This window comes from Ambystoma mexicanum, chromosome 6p (assembly GCF_040938575.1).
Source record: "Ambystoma mexicanum isolate Mex_15411 chromosome 6p, UKY_AmexF1_1, whole genome shotgun sequence".
NCBI classification, from domain to species: Eukaryota; Metazoa; Chordata; class Amphibia; order Caudata; family Ambystomatidae; genus Ambystoma; species Ambystoma mexicanum.
In genome coordinates this window covers 1083939859-1083961584 of record NC_090935.1, presented here as the reverse complement: position 1 = coordinate 1083961584, position 21726 = coordinate 1083939859, and positions in this window count along the sequence as shown.

Genomic DNA, 21726 nt, shown 5'->3' with positions numbered 1-21726 from the left:
TTGCATGTAATAAAACGTCTTTTTGTTGCAAATCGTGCACTCCTTATTGATTCCTTGGATTCCTTTTTAACAATCAGTTTTTGGGCCTAACTTGAAATGGGAATGCAGAGAGGTCAATGAGAGGAGAGGAAACAGTCAGATGGAGTGGTCAGTGGTATAATATACTGACTCTGCCATCCTTACCAAAAGAGAAACACGTAGAAGAAGAAGAAGAAAGAGTAACAGCAGCAATCGAAGGAGCAGGGCAGATCTCAGTGAGACAAAGAGACTGCAGATTAAATCGAGAAAAAAAAAGGTTAGGGACAGAAAGCTTTTTATTGCAAACTGGGCATGCATTCCATAGAGTAATAGGGATGAAATGACAAGGAATGGACGAGATGGGGTAAGTTAGATTGGTTAAATTACGAGAAGCAGTACGGCGGAGTGGGGTACAGGAAGAAGAATTGACAGGGATAGATCCTGTCATGGTAAATAAGTAAAACAAAGGAACAAGAAGAGGAAAATAAACATGAAGAAAAACTGCAACAAGGAGTAAAAAAAATAATATGCAGCAATATTAGAAAACGGAAATACATGACCTACTTAAAAGAGAGCCATCAACGGCAGTGGGAATGAAGTTTAGAGGTAGGTCCATTGTAGCAATTGCCCCTGTGAATGTATTACAAGGATGCTACATTCTCAAAAGAGCTTCAGGAGAATGTTTCTCTTAGGATAAATACATTTTGTGAAACATGGCCTAGTTCATGAGAGGGAGTTCTAAACATGGATCTGCCCCAAATCTTCGTTCACAGGTGGCCTGCTACCCTTGCTCGGAGAAACAAACATAAGAGAGGTTCTTGTGGAGCAAGCTACCCACTCCCTTGTTACAACATAAATATTCATGGACATGTTGGCTGTTGCATACAAAATTATAACTGCATCACACCCAAGCCTGATAGTTTTAAAAACACCCTTAATTCAATTTATGCAATATCTACAATCAACACATAAGCATACTCATATAAATCGCAAACTGTGTGCAAATATAGAAAAAGTGCAACACATTATGTGACAGGCGGGTCCCATCCCAAAGAATCACGCTGAGTCTTAAAAAAAAGTCTATTGGTGTTTATTACAAAAAAAATTGTTAGAATGACTGCTGATCTCAGGTTCATTGGCCTTCAGGGTCTTTTGTGGCTGGCCTTAGGGATGGCCCTGTCCTCTCTCGTATTTCCTGGGCCTGGGTCCTGCCTCTCAAAAGCCAGACATCCCTTCTAGGTTGTTAGTAACTCAACAATCGTAACCACTATCTGTCTTTCACTTGCCTACACCTCAAGTGTTTACCCTAGGATGTTGGCTATCTGGCTCCCTTGGGAACCTCTAGATTTCCCTCTCCTATCCCCACTTAGCAGTCTCAGGAAATGGGGAATGGTGTCTTCGCTCACTTAGTGCCACTCTCACTTCTTTCAGACCTTCTTACTGCTGACACTTCGATATACTAGTCTTTTACGCTGTTCTCCTCCCACCACGCCACTGTCCCTCCAAGCTCTCACTCCGTCTTCCTACCTCCACTCTTTGATCTTACTTACTTTCTCATTCCTATTCCTATTACTATTACCACTTGTATACGCATCTGTTCTATACCACTGTCTCCTACCTCCTTCTCCCTCCTCCCTCTCACTCTACTCCACCGCCTCCTGTTCTCCTTACTCTGCTACTACCACCACCTCTCTACTACCATTGTCCTCCTCAAGGGATATTGTGCCCTGCTCACCCATCTATTTCCGACTACCACTCTACCAGTTCTGCCCTTCTCTTATTACTCCCGCCACCTTTGATTTTTACTTCCAACTGCTACTACTAACTCTGCCACTACCTCTGCTCCACTCCACTACTCCTACTCTGACTCTTCTCTCTCTCACACAAACACCCCACAGACCCCCTCTCTCAATAGTTTCTGCACTGCTTTTTGCTTTCGTCTCCTCTGGTCTCTTGAACGTCCTTCTCCACCGCATGTCCTAGCCCAACTAACCCACACTTGCACACTCACACACAACTCCTAAATACCCCACCCCCTCCCAGGATTGGCCACTCACCCTGTCCAATCACTTACCTGGCTCAAGGGGGGTCACAGGGGGAGTGCTTAGGGAGGCTTCAAAAATGGCTTGTAAGCCCCGCCTCTTTTTCTGGAAGTATCTCTGGCAAGGAAAGTGAAAGAGTTTCTGAGGAACTGGAGTCCCTGTGTTATAAGGCCTTCTGATGGGCCTTTCAATCTTAATGTCTCTGGTAAGCTGGTGGGAGCCTCATTAACAAGGCCTCTGTTGTACTTTAGTCTTTGCTGGACCCTGTTTTGTATGCATGGAATGTTGTGAGTGACTGAGGTGGAATGCTGAGTGAGAGAATGTTATGTTATGAGTGGTTCTGTGAATGCCAGTTGAAAAGGTGGGGTGACTGAGAGGATGCTGGTGAATGTTTCTGTCCCTATGTACTTACATGATATACCTTGTGCCCTGTACGTGGAGCTAAAATACAGTAAAGAAATTACTTGCTCCTACAACGATGTCAGTGTCATACTTGGCCCGGGACTCACTACAACAGCCTCCTTTTCTCAATTTCATGTAGATACCTGGAGACTTTGCTGCACCCCTCTCTCCTGTGGCCAGTGTTAGGCTGCTGGCTGTCTGCTGCGACAAAGTATGAATTGCTGCTGCATGGTGGCTTTCCTCTGCTGCTTCGTGCTGCGGCTTTCCCCCGTCAGTGTTCACCATCATCATCATCATCATCATAGGTAAGGTGTGTAGGGGAGGGACGGGGTCTGTAAACACTCACGTGTGCACCAGGGAATGTTTGGGGTGGACCCCCCCTTCCCTGGCACGCCCTGTAAACAGGCCATGTAGCAATTACAACATGTGCAAATTGTGCAAACATGGGGTTAGTATGAATAGCCAAAAATCTGCAAGAACCTATTATCTCGTGAATCAAATTATTGCACAGTTAAAACCAGAGAGATATATGGCAAAACTCTCACTGCACTTCAGACAAAGGCCAAATTACTACATTTTCGAATTTCTGGATTTTTCAATTGTAACACGGTCACAGATGGACAAACTTTCTACAGCAGTGGGCTTGCAAATCATTTAATCTCACAACTTTTTGTTTCACAAAGAGAATGATGTAGACCAGACAATGATGGTCGTTTCAGGTTGTGATGCAGTTATAATTGTGTATGCATCAGCCCACACATCCAAGAGTATATGGGGTAACAAGGGAGGGTTAGCTTGCTCCACATGAACCCCTCTTCTAGTTCATGAGAGGCCTACCTGCAACCCTGCGTATGTTGGCTGCTAAAGCCTCACCACCAGCCCTAGTAAGCAATTTCTGTGAGGATGCCTTCAAATTGGCGATGTCATCCATGATGTCATCAATCATGACATTTGTCATGTCATATGTTATGGAATGTCTCTGGGTGTGAGCAGTGTATGGTGGGGGTGTGGGTTACAGTTGAGGTGCTTACCATAACTGGCCAATTTCTATGTCTTTTAGATTTTGCTCTGCAACCATAACGTCCCTTTAACAGTGTTTTTTTAAATGAATTTCACTGGTCACGTTCTTTAAACAAACTGTCTTCACATATACTTTAACCTTTTTTTTAATTCAAATTCAACATAACGCATATAAATATATGTATCTGTAAATTAACATCTTCAAGACTTAATTTGTTCGAGGAAATGAGGCATCTCCACCAAGAAGGGAAGCAAGGAAACAGGGGCCATAGAAGAGGCAAAGTAGTAAGGATTCCAAGAGTCGGCAGAAATGGACGAGACGGAGTAGTAGTGTACAAATGAGGTCAAACACATGAAGGAAGGACCGTGTTGTACTGGAACAAGAACAAGCAGGGCTCGAACAATAAACGGACAACCCACAAATGATCATTATGTCTAAAAGAAAACTCTCTGAAAAAGAAGCATACGTTTTGAGGAAGGGGGCAACATTTTGGCCAGACTTGGATTTTTATTATATTGGGACCAGAATGGACTTTGATCAGTTTATTCATAAAATTAAATTGAAAAGGTTCTGTCTTGTTCATTTAAAAAAGAAAGCTGTGATACCACAGAAGAGTGGCAAGACTTAACTAACAATATAATATATATTTATTTTATTGGAATCAGAAGAAATAAACAGTACAGAATCCGAGGAAACTGATATCAATCCATTGGGCATAAGAGCAGTGGGTTCTGCATCTATCCTAATAAACAGTAGTACAGCGTCACACTTGAAAGAACATCATACCCACTGCCTAACTAAATATTGTGTATAGTACTTATTTAATGTTATTTGTTGATTATGTGCTCAGGAAGCAACAGGGCCTTTTAGATCACTAAAGGTTACATGAGGGACGATTCCTTACAGCCCAGCGTGTATTATCAGCATACCATTTAGGGAAGCAGCCAATAGTTTACATTTACAGTTAGTGAAGAACATGGGACAGTGGTGTGAGTGTGAGGGTGGACCAGGGGTGGTTTTTAAAGGGTGCTTGTCAAGGAGACTACTCGGCCGGGTGAGTTCAGGGGTTGCACATTACAAGGTGTTACACATTTTTCCCTTCAATCTTTTTTTAATTGCATGGATTGGATCACTGAATCAGTCAGTCATCTCAGGACTGGACTCATTGTGTGACCTTGCCGGTGCAGTAATAACGTGCCAGTGATTCAGTTTACTGGCACGTTACTGCACCAGCAAAGAACAAGTTTGCAAAAACAACCGGTATTACCAGCCCCGATATTACCAGTGCTGGTTAATACCAGCAATCCCCCCAACTCATAATCTGGCAGCACTTCCGCGGGACTGAGCGCCAGTAACACTGTTAGAAGTTGCTGGTGTCCATACTGCCAGGATACCGGCAACCTCATAATGAGGCCCCTTTTGGCCTCTTGAAGACTGTTTATAGGGCATCATTACAAGTGTGGCGGTCCGGAAATAAGGGTGCTGGTTGCAAAAGCCCCGGTAGGCAGTGTTGTCATGGAAGCATTGTTAGCAATGGTGGCAGTGCTTATGTGTCTGCATTCCCATGGAACTCCAAGGGAATGGTGACTTACTCTTTCCGCCGCCTGGTATCCCGGGCTGCCGGGACTTGCAATGTCCTGGTGGCACTGAGATCTCAGGCAGCGGAAATGGTGTTATGAGTTCAGTGGCAACCCGCTCGTAGCTCCGGCGGGTTACCGCTGAACTCGTAATGAGGCTGATAATGTCCATATAAATCTTCAGCACATTTATTTTATTTACCAACCCATATACCGGCCAGCTGCCAACACGTTTCACCCCCATCTGAGCTTTCTAAAGGCATTTATTAGCCAAGGAATGAGATGCAACAAAACTGATTCTGCAATTGAAATGAGGACACATGTTACAAAAAGCCATCGTTTTTTTATTAATTCAACCCATTTGCCACCCATTTTTGTTATTGATTTATTTTATTTTTCGTTTTGTTGTATTGCTTATAGTGCAACCCTAGCTTGGGATCAATGGAGCATTTTAAAATGGGAGGGAGGCAGAATTGGTCTTGCCATTTTGAACAGCCGCTCCAGTACTGCTGCTGGTGGAAGGGTGGGATTTTCACCTTATTGATGTATTCTATTCCCTGCAACCCACGGTATTCTGATGGCCAGACCCAACAGGCACTTTGGATATAATGTCTGGGCTTGGGGCATGAATGAAGGTTTTGCTGCGGGTGGAGTGTCCAATTGGCATGGCCATAGACTGTGCATTGTGGACATTGTGAGTATATTTGTTGTTCCTGTGGTTCTGGTTACCATGTTCACTGTGTATTTCCACAGGCCATGTTGAGTAGGTACTAATGCTAGATGTTTGCTGTGAGAAACCCAAGGGTATTCTCACACCTACCCCCCTTGGCTCCTCTCTGCAGGTGGCCAGGGAAAGGCAAGCACTCTTGGATCTTGATCCTCTGGGTGGAGTAGCGAGGGAGGATCACCTGGGTGAGGGTCCTTGAGGATTGGGAGTAGGGAACCCTTGGGTGAGACATGGTATCCCCCTTTTCCAATTGATGACAAACCTAACCCTCACCCAACCTTGATGGGCTATTCTAAGTCATCCCCTCCCCCTCATTTGTCCACACATGACCTTTGACAGTACTGGTATGAGGAAGAGGCAACTAGGAGTAATGCGCACCAACATACCAACATGCACCACTTTGGTGCTGAGATGGGGAAGAGGGCCTCACAAGAGTACCATTGCAAAGAGCAGGCATATCTTGCTAACAAGCTTATCTATATTCAGGAAATTAATGGAAAGGACACACACCTGCAAACCCTTTCCACAGATCAGGTGTATAAAAAGGGTGTGTGCAGGAGAGGAAAGAGAAGTGGTGTTGGGAGCAGATGGAAGCTGTGCTGCAGGCGTGGAAGCACACCGTGGACCAGTGCAGCTGAGGGTCCGGCCGAGTGTGAAGTTGGAGCAGGAGCTCCGTGGCGCAGAGGCGAGGAATGAGAAGGAGACCAGACGCGGGGTCATCCATCATTCCAATGAAGAAACTGCACATTCTTCTGTGGGACTGCAAGAGCAGGAGAGTGTCTGAGGGGCAGAGTGAATCCCACTGGATGGAAGTCATTAAGTTTGTGGCCTGCGCGATTCAGAAGAAGACTTCCAAGTTTAGACCATTCTGCCGTACATAACAATTTTCTCTTTATAAGGGGGAACATTTTACATCAGTGTTGGAGCGGGGTAGCTTCCCCACCAGTTTCCTGATACATCTTGTGATGTGTTATTTTACATGACTGCAAGTCGATGATTTTGACATCCGCTGTTTCGGGAGTGAAAAGTTGGTGAGTCTTTCAGAGCAAGAAACCCAGTGTGCTGCAACCGCAAGCTTCGGGAAGTGAACCGATATTGTCAATGAGACCTGAGACTGATCTAATATAGCGGAGTGGTTGCGTGCCTGGTTAAAGGAAGAAGCCCGTTTTCTAAAACCTCAGAACGTTGCAAATCCTTCTTTTATGAAATAATTACGTTTGTTGAAGTGGCTGTGTGCCTGGAAGGAATGTTTTCGAAAGTCTTCAACAACAGAATGAAAGTACTGAAAGCAACGTATATTGGATTCGTGCACATTGAATACCGCATTACAAGAAAGTGTAAAGGAAGTAAGTGCACTGTGAATACGGAACTCTAGGGAAGTTTGATATTAAAAACAGAGCAGTAAAACACTGAATGCTGAATGTATGCTGCACACCAAACGAACTCAGAAAAGAGTGTATATTGAGTAGCGAACTAGAATGGAAATTGAACAATGAAGCAAACCAGTAAAATGATGAATACTAAATATATGTAGAACAACAAACAAACTTAAACTTTGAAACTGAATACCATTAAGCTACATAATAATAAATTAAACTATGAACTACAATTAAACATCATTGAATGACTGTTGCACAATGAAGAAATCCTAAACAGTGAACCACAAGAAGTCAATGAAGTGTCACAAGGCTGCCATTTAGAAGGGGTGTGAGAAACATGGTGGTGGGGTGACAGGGCAGCCAAGGAGGAGAAACCAGAGCCCAGAGAGCACAACCTAAATCCTGAAAGCAATAAAGGGGAGCAGGTGAAAGTAACTTGATGCACAAGGTAAGCTAAGCTAAGAACTGTAAGGTGAACTCTGTTTATTTTGACTTTGACATCCCTACACATTTGCTTCTTATAGTTGTGAGGGCGAGAATAGGCTTTGGCACAGATGGACTATTAAGTTGAACTCTTTGACTCAGACCTTCCTTAGTTTTGTTCAGGTAGGGAAATCACACCTTAGCATAGGGCAAGTCCGACCTTCATCCATCCTGACATTTAATTTAATAAATATCTCTTGTTTAAGCTTTAAGTCCATTGTCTGTGTCTTGCTTCATGGTGCCTTCACATTGCTCTGCATGGGGCCTCATCAGAATCCATGACCAAAGTCACCACTCGGCACATATACATATTGCTAGAGTATATATAATATTTCTTTAAAGCGCTGATAGAAAAGTGTTATGTGAAATTATGGTAACCTGTAACAAAAACGTTTGGAATTCAATGAAGAAACATTAGTTAGAAGGACTTCATTGGTATCGTGGTGTTATCAAAACTTCTGAATTTCTATCGAAACCTTCATTTCCAATGATGCTAGGAGATGAACTCAAAAACCTAGAAGCCAATTAAATATGCCAATTATGGCCACTCACCTCCTGCCAATAATTGCGCATTGCATCACACATGACATCACAGATGGCAAATGCATATCCACGCTTTTTCACCAGGCATGAACAATAATCAAACAGCTAAGGAAAAAAATTAGCACCCCAGAACGAATGAGCGCTTCATGGCATGGGCGAGTTATGGCTGCCTATGTGCAAGATATAACCTCTCTGCCAGTTAAGCCCTGGCACAGTACCTTCTGATGGATCCACGGACCTTAAATGAGGTCAGACAACCAGGTAGTCATGTTAAGTCACTCTGACTGTGAAGGGATGTGCACAAATCTGCATAGCCTGCGCCTTTGCCTCCTGACGCCAGCTTCCAATTCTGGCGTGAGAGCGCCATCTACTCCTTAGGGGCATTACCTGCCCTCCTTTCAAGTGAGAATGTTTCCAAGGGGGCTGGAAAATGCACACATAAAATTATTTTCAAGAACAAGGTATTCCAAGCAAGGTACCTGTCCCTGGAACCCAGATTGCTTTCAAATTCAAACGTCTGAGTCTGGCATCCACTAATCAGATCTGTGCATTTGAATTTACATTCTTGGTCTCTGTACACGACGACACGAAATATTCACGCTTTTTTAAACCTGTTTTGATATTTATTTATTTATTTATTTGGTAATCTGCTGGTAAGTTAGATTTTCACCAAACCATAAAAGCGTTTCAAATTGGATCACATATCAACGTGGTATCCTAACTTGGTGTTGATCAACCCCCCTAGCAGCTTTTGGGGGTACAGATGAGAAAAAAAGACCAATGGGAAACACACATTGTGTAACCCAATGGCCTTTGTCCCTCTAAAAGGATTATCACAAATCCTTCCAAACCGTCGCACGCATTTTAAAACTGTCATTTCAATTCAACAATCACAACGGAATCCCTGTATGTGCAAGGTTTTAATCGAAAGGACAGTGCTAATACTTCCAAAATGAATTGCCGTTACCACAAGTGGTAACAGTAATTTACCACCTTATTAAGAGTTTGCGTTTATCCCCATTCTAGAGTGTCATAGGGGAGTTGCAGTATTACCAAAATCATAACAACCATTACTGCCATTTGGTGCATGGGTGTCTGAACCCATGATAACCTATAGGCGCTGCAGTAAAACAGGGAGCATTTGGGAATACTGCTTGTTTTATCATTACTACTCAATTTATAATGAGGCCCAAAGAAAGGAAAAATGCAATACAGTCTTTTGTTTGGAACCATACAATTGTCAGATAAAGCTTAGTAGGAAACAAAAGGCCCTCTCACTTTGTTATGCAGGGTGGAGCTATGGGAGTACCGAAAGCTCCTGCATTCTCAAGCAAACCCATAACAACAATAATGGTGCTAAAAGTAATTATTTATTTATTTTTATTTATTTACTTGTATATAATCAAAATATATGATTTTTACAAGGCTGAACATCAAACAGCAAAATCAAGCGAACTAATCAAGTTAGCAGAATGCAGAATTCAAGTCTGATAACAGGTAGACTACGCTTGACCTGTTGTAACAAAGAGAATTTCCGTGAGGCACCTTACATCGTGCAGAATCAGGTAGCGCGAAGCACCTTGCTAAATTTCGCTAAGTCCCACGGCGTTGATTTTAATAAACGCTGCTTCCAACAGTTTTGCTGACGCTATCACCCAGCGGGTTTTCTTCCCTGAAATGAGACGGCACCACCAAGTATTTTCTTCTGTCAGACGGGGGTCGAGCCAGCAGGGTGATAGGAAAGCGGTGCGTTCATTCGTTAAGGAGGGACAATGCAAAAGAAGGTGACGAACTGTCTCAATAGAGTCTGGGGCTTTGCATAGCCTACAGCTTTTTGTGGCTGTTTGTTGTCTTATTGTCAAGATTTCTCTTGTGTGGAGTAAATTCAAACGTGCTCTTAAAAAGGTAGATCTTAATTTTCTGCCTGGAAATTTCGAACAATAGGCTAGAGGAGTGTGCAGTCTATTGAACGTAGGAGGAAGATGGGTCAGCAGCTTACATGCTTGTACTTGGTCGTTGGTTGTTATCCAATCCAGATCCTTCAGTTTTTTGGCGACTCTAACTGGGTTGGTGATTAGATCGTCCACGGAGCACATCATCTCCTGCAGTTTATTTTTTTGGCGTTCAGCCCAATTCACAAGAGTCTTGCACTCTGAGGAAGCCATCTCTTGGGTGATGACGTTGAAAATGGGGAGCCCGTCTGTTATAAGAGTCTTTCTAAAAAGAGCTAAAGACAAAGTATTCACCGTGGCACTTAGTGATAGAAGGCCCAGCTCTCGTCTTACGGCCGCAATAGGAACAGAGTTAGGGAGGCCGAGAACAGATTTCCAGATGAAACCTTCCAGTTCCTGCCAAAAAGAAGTAGGTATGGAAAGTGTGGCATCCATACCGTAAGTCAATGCCGGAACCATTTTTCCTTTGTAAAAATTAATGGCCGGGATCAAAGAGAATTTGCCGTACTTGCGGTCCACCATTCTTAATTGCGAAGTTAAAGATTTTGCTTTTGCCCATAGATGGTCCTGCATTTTGGCGTCATGAGTGCTGCCATCAAGAATTACTCCAAGATATTTGAATTGGGAAACCACTTCCATTTTTGTTTGGTGGACCGACCAGGGCCTGATGATTTTCGTCGGCGGGCGGTTTTTTGAGAAGATCATGATTTTAGTTTTTAGCTTGTTTATGGACAAGTTGTTGGATTCCATATATTGGGCTAAGTTTTCCAGCTGGCGTTGGAGGCCAATGGGCGTCTGATCAAGCAGAATCATGTCATCCGCATATAAAATGCGGGGTAGCTTGGAGCCACCAAAATTCGGGGGAAAGGAACGCACCATAGATTCTGAGTCTTTGAAATCGCCTAAAAAGGCTAAAAAAAGGGCCGGGGCCAAAGGACAGCCCTGCTTGACTCCTCTTTTGGCTGTGATTTCCTTTGACAGCGACCCTTGTTTGTTCAGACGAACCATAAGCGTGGTGTTGGAATGCAGCGCCATTATTGGATTCAGGATGGCCTCAGGGCAATTCCAATGTTTCAGCTTATTCCACAGAAGCTTTCTATCTACTTTATCGAAAGCCTGCGATAGGTCGATGAAAGCTGCGTATACCGTCGGAGCCCCTTGTTTAATTTTTGCCTTCAGGATGTTTAGTATGAAGATGTTAACCGTCGTGCTTCCGTTCTTCTTGAAACCGACTTGAAAAGGATCTCTGCAGGGAGCCGAAAGCGCCCAGTGGCGGAAACGGTCCAGCAGTAGGGAGGCAAAGAGTTTTCCCAGAATATCCAGCAAAGCAATGGGCCGATAGTTGCCTGGTTCTTCTCTGCTTCCTTTTTTGAAGATGGGTATTACTATGGCTTTGGTTCAGGATAGCGGGATTTTCTTGCTGTCAGCACAGTGTTTGAACAGAAGGCTAACGAAGGGAACCCATTCCTTGATGTGAGTTTTAAGGTCCAAGTTGGAGAGGCCATCGGGGCCCGGGGCTCTAGAGGATTTCAACTTCTGAATGGCCCTGGATATGTCTGCTTTGTCGGATAGATCGGCCCAAGGTGACTGCGTCAGCTCTACTCGCAGGTTTCTTGTAGAATGAGGGGACGCAAACAGTGCTGTAAAGAATTGAACCCAGGCTGTTTCCGCCACTGCATTGATCATGTTGTTATCTGTGTTGCTCTGCGAGTGATTTATCAAATTCCAAAAGTCGACAGTTTTTTTTTAAATGATAACTCTTAGCATTTTTTCTGTGTCGTTTTGATAAATGGCTGCTCTCCTTGATCTTATCCAAGCTTTATAGACTTTCTTGTGGTGTTCCCAGACGTCCCACGCAGCCCGTGTATTTTCAGAAGTTGCTCTGCGTTTTTGTTTTCTTAACTCCTTCTTTTTCTCTGCTATGAATTTATCATAGTTATGAGTGAAGGCTGGACCGGTGGTCTTCCCTGGCCCCGACTTGGTTCTATGTTCAATCAGAAAAGGAAGGTAGTTCGGCCTCTGTATCTTTGCGGAAGTGTTAGAGTATTTGCTGTCTCAGCATAGTGCTGCGTAAAAGACCGCACATTAGCCGCGGTGAGGCAAAGCCTGGTCTGTTGAAAATTCATCTCGATTGATGGAGAATAATGGTTGCACATCTTGACATCTGCTGACCATTCCAGAGTGAGCATATTATGATCACTTGCCTCGGTTTTCACCACCTGGTATTGACGAGTTTCAGCGATCAAGGCCTGCGAGACAAAGATGTAGTCTAGAGTGGCCATCGACTGGCCTCTTTGCCAAGTTGGAATATGAATGTCTTTGCCCAGAATCCAAGCCGCATTGTGGAGCCCTCAGGCAGCAATAAGGTTCATCCATGCTTTGCCTCTGTGTTCTGCTTGGGTCGTGGAAGCATCCACAAGAGCTTGTTGGTTAGGGTGGATGCAGTTAGCATTAAGGTCTCCACGAATTATTGCAAAGGGGGAGTTCCATTCCAGCATGATTTCATCCATGGTTTCTGCCATGGTTTGTCAGAAGTCTGTTACTGTTGTTCTTTGCGGGTTCCAGTATGTAGTTATCAAGGCTAAAGGGTGGTTGGTACGGCTTTTAATGTTTTGACGTGTAGTGTCACCTTCATAGTTCCACTCTATAAGGACTGCCAGAACCCCATATGACCTTTTCATGGTCTTGATGATTCTCAGGTTCTGCACTGAATGGACCGCAATTAAAAGACCGGCGGACGGGCGGCCTAGCATGCCCTTGATAGCTGGCGAGATCTCGATTTCATAGCCGTCCATTGATGGTTTTCTTAGAGCCAGGTCTCTTGGAGACAGAAAATGTCAAATGATGATAGAACTACAGAACTGGGTTCCACTAAATGGGAGTGTCCTCTCGTATTCCATGAGGCCAGCGCCAGATGGTTGCTATCTTGGACGTTTAACACTAAGGGCGCCCTTGATCCAATTCCAAGGACCCCCTGATAGCGATGATTTTTCCAAGATCTCAGATGTATCTTTGCTGTGCCTGGTTGGTGAGACTTGCCGATGTTTTCTTTGGGTGTCGTTTCTTGTAGCCGGTGAATAGGCTCTGGTGGAGTGTCTCGAGCCGTATGGTCGCAATTTGTCCATACGTCGTTCGGGCAGGCTATTCCTGTTCTTCTCATAATGGTCTCTTCTATTGGAGAAGTCCGATGCTACTGCCGCATATGTTCGAGCGTGATGATCTGTTCGTCGAGATGGTTCCGGAGTGCAGGCATACTTATCTGTCCAGCGAGTTACTTCCGGTGAACGGCGTGCATGTTGATTTTGGCCCCTAGATGGTTTGGTTTTGACCGCTGAGTCGAAGAAATGCGCTTTTAGGGCTTCTCTCCGTGCCGAAAGGTTATGGGCCGGACTTCGGGGTTTGTGACTACTAGTAGCGATCCTGTCTTCTGTCTTGTCAGTGGTGTTTTCCGGACTATTATTTCTGTTAGCAAAAACCCCATGGATTTTAATTCATCTCCTGCTTTTTGGGAGAGGTCCTGTAATGGTGCAGCGTGTATGAACAGATAGGTCTTGGCCTTGTTGTCGGAGTGGTAAGGCTGAATGCATTTGAAGTCAGCGGATTTCAATTTCTTTAGACAATCTGTCGAAGATATAATTTTCAAAATTGTTCTTCTATTTAGGATCATGTCATTGTCTTTACTCGAAATCTGTTCGATTTTGAACATGCAGATCTGAGTTTTCCTGTTCACATCTGCCTCTCGAGATTGCACATGGTTATGTGGGTTGTTCTGATGAACTTCCGGAGATCTGTTTTGACGATTTGTCTTTGCTGGGGTGTCCCTTGGGGCCGGTGGATGAGACACGATTTCCTGCGAGGACGCTCTCTCGGATGTTGAAATACTTCTAGAGTGAGCTTTATGTGGCGGGGTAGTTAAGACGCTAGGCCGTTTCTGAGCTTCTATAGACTTGAAGTCTGGGGCTGCTGGAGATTCGTCAGGATCAGCATCGATATTTACTAAAAGGCTTGAGTCCAAGAAGTCATCTGCTGATTTAGGCGACTGAGTTTTATATTGATAAGCCTTATCATTCAATTTTTAATTTTTAATTTCAGTCTTGCTTTAATTAAAAATGGTCTTGTTGCATTACATATACTTAATGAAGATTGATTTAATAACACTGGAAATAAATGGACTGCAATCGCTGAGCATGAGTAAACAGTATGTCACACAGTAAATTCATTCAGACATTGTCCCCCTTAAGAATAACTTTAGAAGAGTTGAGGGCGGGTGGGGGCATTTAATTTGATATTTTATCTTGATCGCTCATTCATACATTGATCAATTGCCCCTTGAATTGATACAGCGGAAGAAGCAGCCCTGGGAACATATCAGCATGTCCTTCACACAAATGGTGTTCTCTACAGCTTTTCATATGTCTGAACTCAGCAAACGCGCGTAACCTTATGCACATCCTGGGGGATTGTGTTCAGCTTCAACTTTCTCTGCATGGTCTCCTGTGGCCTCCACCTCCCAAGCTTGTTTTTCTCTTCGCAGAATGCACTACGCTTGGAGCTTGCCACACTGAGGAGTTGACATCAAAGCTCTTTGGAGCTCCTCTTCCACTTCAACTGAAGGCATATCTAAAGGAGCTTGCAGGTAGCTTTGTTGTCACGCACAGGACAGCTGAAGGCCTTAAGGAGCATATTCTGATCCGACAAACATGAGGCGCCCCACTTGAGGAACAAAGGGGAGTCAAGATAGAGAAGATACTAGAACACACCACACAGAGACATGATCTTACAATCAGCAGTGGCTAGGAAGTTAATGTTACAACACACACAACTTCAAATCCAGCACTCCTGAATGGGAGGCCTGAGGTACTGCAGAAATAATACAAGTAATAACAAAGCAATGCATATTTAACACAAAGTTTAAATGTAGCCGATATGCAAAGTGCACGTCTCAATTATTTAAAGTTCAACTATAAGATCCTTACGTGCATTTGAAAAGATTATAAAAGCCAATAAGGCACTTTTTTAAAATTTTGCAGTATTTTAATTAGACCAAGTAGGAATAACACTGTAAGTAAATACAATATCACATTAAGGCTACAAAACAAATGGAATTGAAAAATCAGTGCTGCGGCCCGCAACAGAATAGAACAGACCTGATTGACTGAGATTGACTCTCGAGGCCATTGGATCTTGTCTTATGCTACTGATTCTGTGGGGGCAACAATTGAACAGGTGTGCCCTAGTACCCCGTAGGAGCTCCACCGGTGTGTGGCCTCACATTTATAAGGTAGCTTTTCTGGTTTCCATGTTTGGATCTTTTCTTCCCCAGCCAGGCTTTAACCTCACATGGTGACTGGCAGCTTTCTTGCCCCATGGCCACCGGGACCTTGGTTCCCAGCTCTTGTCTACCTGTGACCCTCCTGTGAAAATTGGAGCTCAGAGAAGGCTAGGCAGAGGAACCTGTGTTAAAAGGTAGACTAGGCACAGCTGGATGGGTGCTGTTGGCTCTGGTGTCCAGGCAGAAGAAGACTGCTTTTGCACAATCAAGCAAGCTGATCCAGAGAGAGCGCAGAGCCGACAAGGCTGTGATGGTGCGGACCTGGAGGAAGAGCAAACATTTGTGTAGATGAAACTGAGCCCAGAGGGAAAGTGGGGTTCAGTGTGCTCTCATTATGTTATTCAGTGTGGGGGATCTATTGTCATATTTATGTACACCTTTAATACATTGGTGGCAATGTGTATGCGTTGACTGAAATGTAAATGCAATGAACACCGCAGTATCCATAGTAGATATCCTCAAGATGCAATGGACAGACCACTGCTTAATCAAATTTAACATAAACTTGGACACAGACCCAATAGCTAAAACATGTACCACAGTACCCATTCTGGTCAGAAACTCACGCAAACCTACCCCCGAGAACCTAAATCCACTACTTAACGACCTGCTAAATGCCAAATAACTAGACAGTATCAACACAGATAGCATCTTCGACTATTACCACAAATGCCTGAAAACCGCTTTAGAGGAAGTAGCCCCTCTCAAAACAAAGCTGCCTAAGCCCAAACATAGTTCCCCCTGGTTCAACAATGAACTCATAGAACTTAGAAGAAAGAAAAGAGCCTTAGAACATTTACTCCGAAAATAACACTCCCCAGGAATCCAAAACAAACTCCAACAACTATCCAAAGCCTATCAACTTAATGTCCTCTCCCACAAAGCTGATTTGTTCAATAAACGCATCACTAACGTGGCTTCTAATATGAAATAACTATTCACTATTATCAGAGAATTAGAAACCCCCATCCTACCCACTTGCTCCATCAATACTAGCAATGCTGGTGCACCACTATTCAGGATGATCTGTCCTCTAAAGTGAATACACTCCAAAGCAAAATAGCCTCGCAAAAAAAGCTCCTAGAGCTCTCAGCCATCCCGCCTCACGCATCAGGCACAATTAAAAGGCCCGATGGACCCGAAATTCCATTTCGCTCAAGTCACCAATGACCATCTCCTTAAAACAAAAGCATCCCTTAAACCATCGAATTGCAAAGGCGACAGTTTCAAAGGCGACATTTTCCCGGCTAAAGTAGTAAAAGACTGCACCACCACACTAGCACCCATCATTACCAAATTTGTTAATGCGTCATTTAACTCTAGCAAAATACCATAATCTGTTAAGGGATCTTGGGTTATACCCTTCCTCAAAAAACCATCTTTAGACCCGAAAATCCCTACTAATTACAGGCCCATTACAACGGTGCCATTTCTTCTGAAAATCATCGACAAAATAGCATACACCCAAGTACAAAGCCACCTAGAACAGAACCATTTGCTAGGGGATAGACAATCAGGATTCCGTCCTAGACACAGTACTTAGACCGCCCTTCTAGATCTAAAAAAACAGATGGACTCTATCAGGGACTCTGGCAAACTGTGCATCTTACTACTTCTAGACCTCTCTGCGGCCTTTGATTTAGTCGAACATGACAAACTATACCATACCCTTACCACCAATTTTCACTTCTCCAATAAAGCCACAACTTGGATAAAATCCTTCCTCTCTGACCGCACCTCGAGAGTCACCCTAGGAGACGAAGCAGCCGATCCCATTCCAGTACCCTTGGGAGTACCGCAAGGATACTGTCTCTCCCCAACGCTCTACAACGCTTACAAGAAATTACTCTATGTGGAACTAGATGCCATGGGAGTCATTTATACAAACTTCGCCGATGACACACAAATACTTATACCTATCTCAGGCAACCTCGAACAGGACACAGCATGTATTAACAACATCTACTCCCTCATCCAAAACTGGATGGCTTATAACAGTCTATGGGGGTCATTACGAGGTAGGAGGTAGCCATGCCGCTATCAGCGGCATGGCTACCCCCTTACCGGGTACCAGGTTCCTTGAATGAGGAATTACCGGGCCATTCTGACCTTGGAGAGCCCGGTAATTCCTCATTCAAGGAACCCATCCCCATTCCCATTCGAGCCCCCATAGGGCTCAATGGTAATGGGGAGGGTGCTAACAACGGGCCCGCCGATAATGGGCCCGTTGTTAGCACCCTGTTCTGCTCGCGGGACCCGCTAAGGACGCCTGGTTTTACCAGGCGACCTTAGCGGGTCCCGCGAGCAGAACTCGTAATGAGGCGGTAAGGGGTTGACGGCTCTGGCACCTTTACCGGCACCGTTAACCCCTTACCGCCTACCTCGTAATGACCCACTATGTCTCAATGGAGATAAAACGGAGATCCTCGTAGTCGGTTCCCCAGCCAGAATCAGTAAACCCCACCCTGACTACACATCCTTAGTGATAGACGGTACCCCTATCCCTATATCCCACAAAGTCAAAACACTAGGTGTATATCTTGACTCTAGTCTCACCATGAATAACCATATTAGCACACTCGCCTCTTCCACGGCGTACACAGCCAAACTCATCACACTAACCAGGCCTTTCCTCTCTGCCGAAAACTGCCTCACACTCGCCAGAGCCCTTATCCTAACAAAGTTAGACTATTGCAAAGTGCTACTGTTAGGCACCTCAAAAAAGAACTTAAACTGCAACTCCTCCAAAATAAAGCCCTCAGAGCATCTTGGGCATTAACAGAAGAGAGCACATTTCTCAACACAGAAGAGATGCACACTGGCTCCCAATACAAGCGAAAATCCTCCACAAAACCCTTACCATCACCCATAATTGCATCTCTGACAATGCCCCCATCTACCTCTGCCAAAGTATCTCTGACAAAACCACAGCTAGAACACTCAAATCCAGCGCTGATATACACCTCCATATCCCACACTTCACTACCTTCAGAGCAGGCAACACTAGCTTCCCCACAGTAGCTCCTCGTATCTGGAACTCAATCCCCAACAACAAATCCTCCTTCCCGAAGTTCAAGAAGCTACTAAAAACCTGGCTGTTTAACAAACACTAACAGCGCAAGCCCATCCCATTATATCTCCTCATTCAGTATGATTCCAAACCTGCTTGTACCCCGCTTTTTTTGTGGAACCCATCTGTACTGTTCTATCCCTATGTAACTGTGCAAGACGCCCTAGACACTATGTAACCGATCAGGATGCCCAAGATGTATGTATCTGCTTAAAATGCCCAAGATGTATGTATCTGCTTAAGATGCCCAAGTTGTATGTATCTGCTTAAGATGCCCAAGATGGATGTTTCTGCTTAAGATGCCCAAGATGTATGTAACTGCTCAAGATGCCCAAGATTCATGTAACCTACGCCGTGACACCCAAGAGTTTGTACGTATAATGAAATGCAATAAATACAAATAAATACAAATAAATAAATAAGGAAGTGATTCTGTCTGAAAGAAAGGCAAGCTGTAGTTTTGCTACCACATCAGCTGTGCTGCCTAAGCTCTACACACTTTCTGGTTCTGCATTGAATTTGTTCTATCTAGTGGACTACTCTGTCAACAATGAAAGCGGTGCATGACTGGGATCAAGATAAAGATAGTGATACTGCATTCACATGTATAAACCATCCAAACAACAAGCGAATAACACTGATTATAGCCCTCAATCCAATACGTCCCTGGTGCTTTAAGATCAACATGTGTATCACACATCAGTGATATCAGATACTGGTACATTGCACTGAAAAGAGCCACAGCTAGATGGGCAATTGTTTCTCTGGAACCCCTAAATTGCATGCAGATAAACAAAGGTTTTGACTGAAACGGATAAGCAAAGGTTTTGATTGAAACATGGGCCTCATTACAAGTATTGTGCTAAGGGAACAACAGCATCGGTATCGCCACCGGCACCGTTGCTACCGTACCACCATACTAGGAGTTCTGCTCGTGGGTGCCCTTGCATCCACCACGTCTGACCTGGTGGCCGTACCGGCACCCGCGAGCAGCACATGACGGTATCACCGGTACCGTTGTTAACGGTACCGGTGCTACCACTCTCCCCATTCCCATTGAGCCCTATATGGCTAAAATGGGAATGGGGAATCATTTTTTCCGGTGCACAGAAAAGGGCAATTACCAGGTCCGGCAAGGTCGTAATGACCCAGTAATTGCCCTTTTCTGGGCGCCGGAAAAAAATGAATACCGGCGGCAGCCATGCCTGTACTACAGGCACGTCTACCGCCAGCCTCGTAATGAGGCCCAATGACAGGCCGTAAGGGCATCAAGGCAAGTAAACACATGAAGTTCGACCGTTTTGCACAACAGAAATATGTGGAATCACATGCAGAGAATGAGGCACGCTCAGAAAGTAATTCTAATTCATCGGCAGAAATCTTATAAGCAATAAGAGAATCTAGAGAGGCATACCAGGGAAAACTGGAGACACGGCCGTATATGTTGCTGTAATTTGACATGAGTCTAACAAGGTTCAGAGTGGGTATCACTAAAAGAAACAAAAAGCAAGACCTAGAAAATAGATTCAATACACTGTGTGCACAGATGAATGAAGTCTTGAGTCGCACTAGGCTACTTAGGAAGGCATGCAGAAGAATGCTCGAGATGACGTAACATTAGAGTTATGGGATTACCAGATGGGGAATTAAGTTATTGATGAGCTTTGTTCCTGAAATCCTACTATTCAGCTCCATCAGTGCGTATGCATTCTCTACTTACTCCACCACCTAATATGAACATTGTGGATTAATGAGTACAAGCAGAATCTTATAAAGGAAAACATTGTCATAGATGAAGCAACACATACAGTAAAAAACCCACACGGCTTGTTGGTGTGTGCCTATACATAATCCACCTTCTCCATGAGTGATGCCAGGTCATTGGTTCCAGCCCAGTTTGTCCGTCTTCCATCACGTGGGTACTACAGTGATCATCTCTTTCTCACGTCGAAGGCCAAAGAACAAATTAACTATACTCCTAACATACAGCTACTTTATCACTGTACTGTGCACCTGGCAGGCCTTAAAACAGGCACAAAGGAGGTTATGGCACACTCTAACCTTCACACACACATTTCACTTACTCCCTTCCGCGCCATCCGGCTCCAAGGTCTCCACCCTCATTTTTAACTATAATTTATCCCTTCCAGCACCTCGCAATACAAATCACACGATTGTCACTCAACGATGTGCCCTGTCCGTCCTCTTTGAACATTTCAGGACTTGTTACTTTGGGGTTGATGGTCAAAGCACACCTGGTGTCGTGGAATTCTGGGACTTTAGGGTTTAGCCATCGCCTTGTAGGGCACATTCCTCTTGAGTAAAAAACACAGTTTCGCAACATTGTTTAAACAATGAATATGTCTTGTTGCGGTTGGGGGTGTGGGCTGTCCTCATGGGAGTTTAGGCATGGCTGGAGATTTCCTTTGTCTCGCAATTCGGGCCTATTGCATACAATGCTGCATTCACCGTGCAGGCCTTACCTTCCACCAATGATTACTAATATCAACGCAAAATAGTAATATTGCTTGCATCCAGGGCTACACTACGTGGGTTGATTATATTTGATTATATTGAAGTGGGTTCCTTTATATTGGGAGGTGGTTTTTTCACCATCCCTCCTCCCCCCTGGACCATCACAGTGCTTCGAATGCATCTCACCTCACTCTTAAGTGCTTAGGGGGTGGGACAGTGCTGCCCCCCTCCGGACACTTGTTCATAATAATTTCAGAAAGAGACACAAGCATTTCAAACAGTAAACCATGGACTTCAGAGGCATAACTTGAAATACACGCTCACTTTTGCAAATAAGAGGAGTCTGCCTGTGTTCTAAAATAACTGCACAGTCAGTCATTGGAATCAGTTTCAGAGGTCAGAGCGCAGTTTCACCTGAATACATTTCCAGAGCTGTGAATCGTGATCCTCTCTCAGAAGAACTTTGTGGTGCACCAAATACGTGAGATTATAGTTTAAATTGAAGTGTCCTAATGGGCACAACCTGCTCAGTTTCCATTCATAATCCTTGTCATCCCCTTTCTTCTTACTATTGATCATTGGCCATCGTTGCCTCCAGGGTGAGTGATTTTAACTTAATGTATACACATAAAACTATTGCTGACATGGTTGATTAATTATATAGCGTTATTTGGAATCTTTTTTTTATCCTACTTCTACATGGGC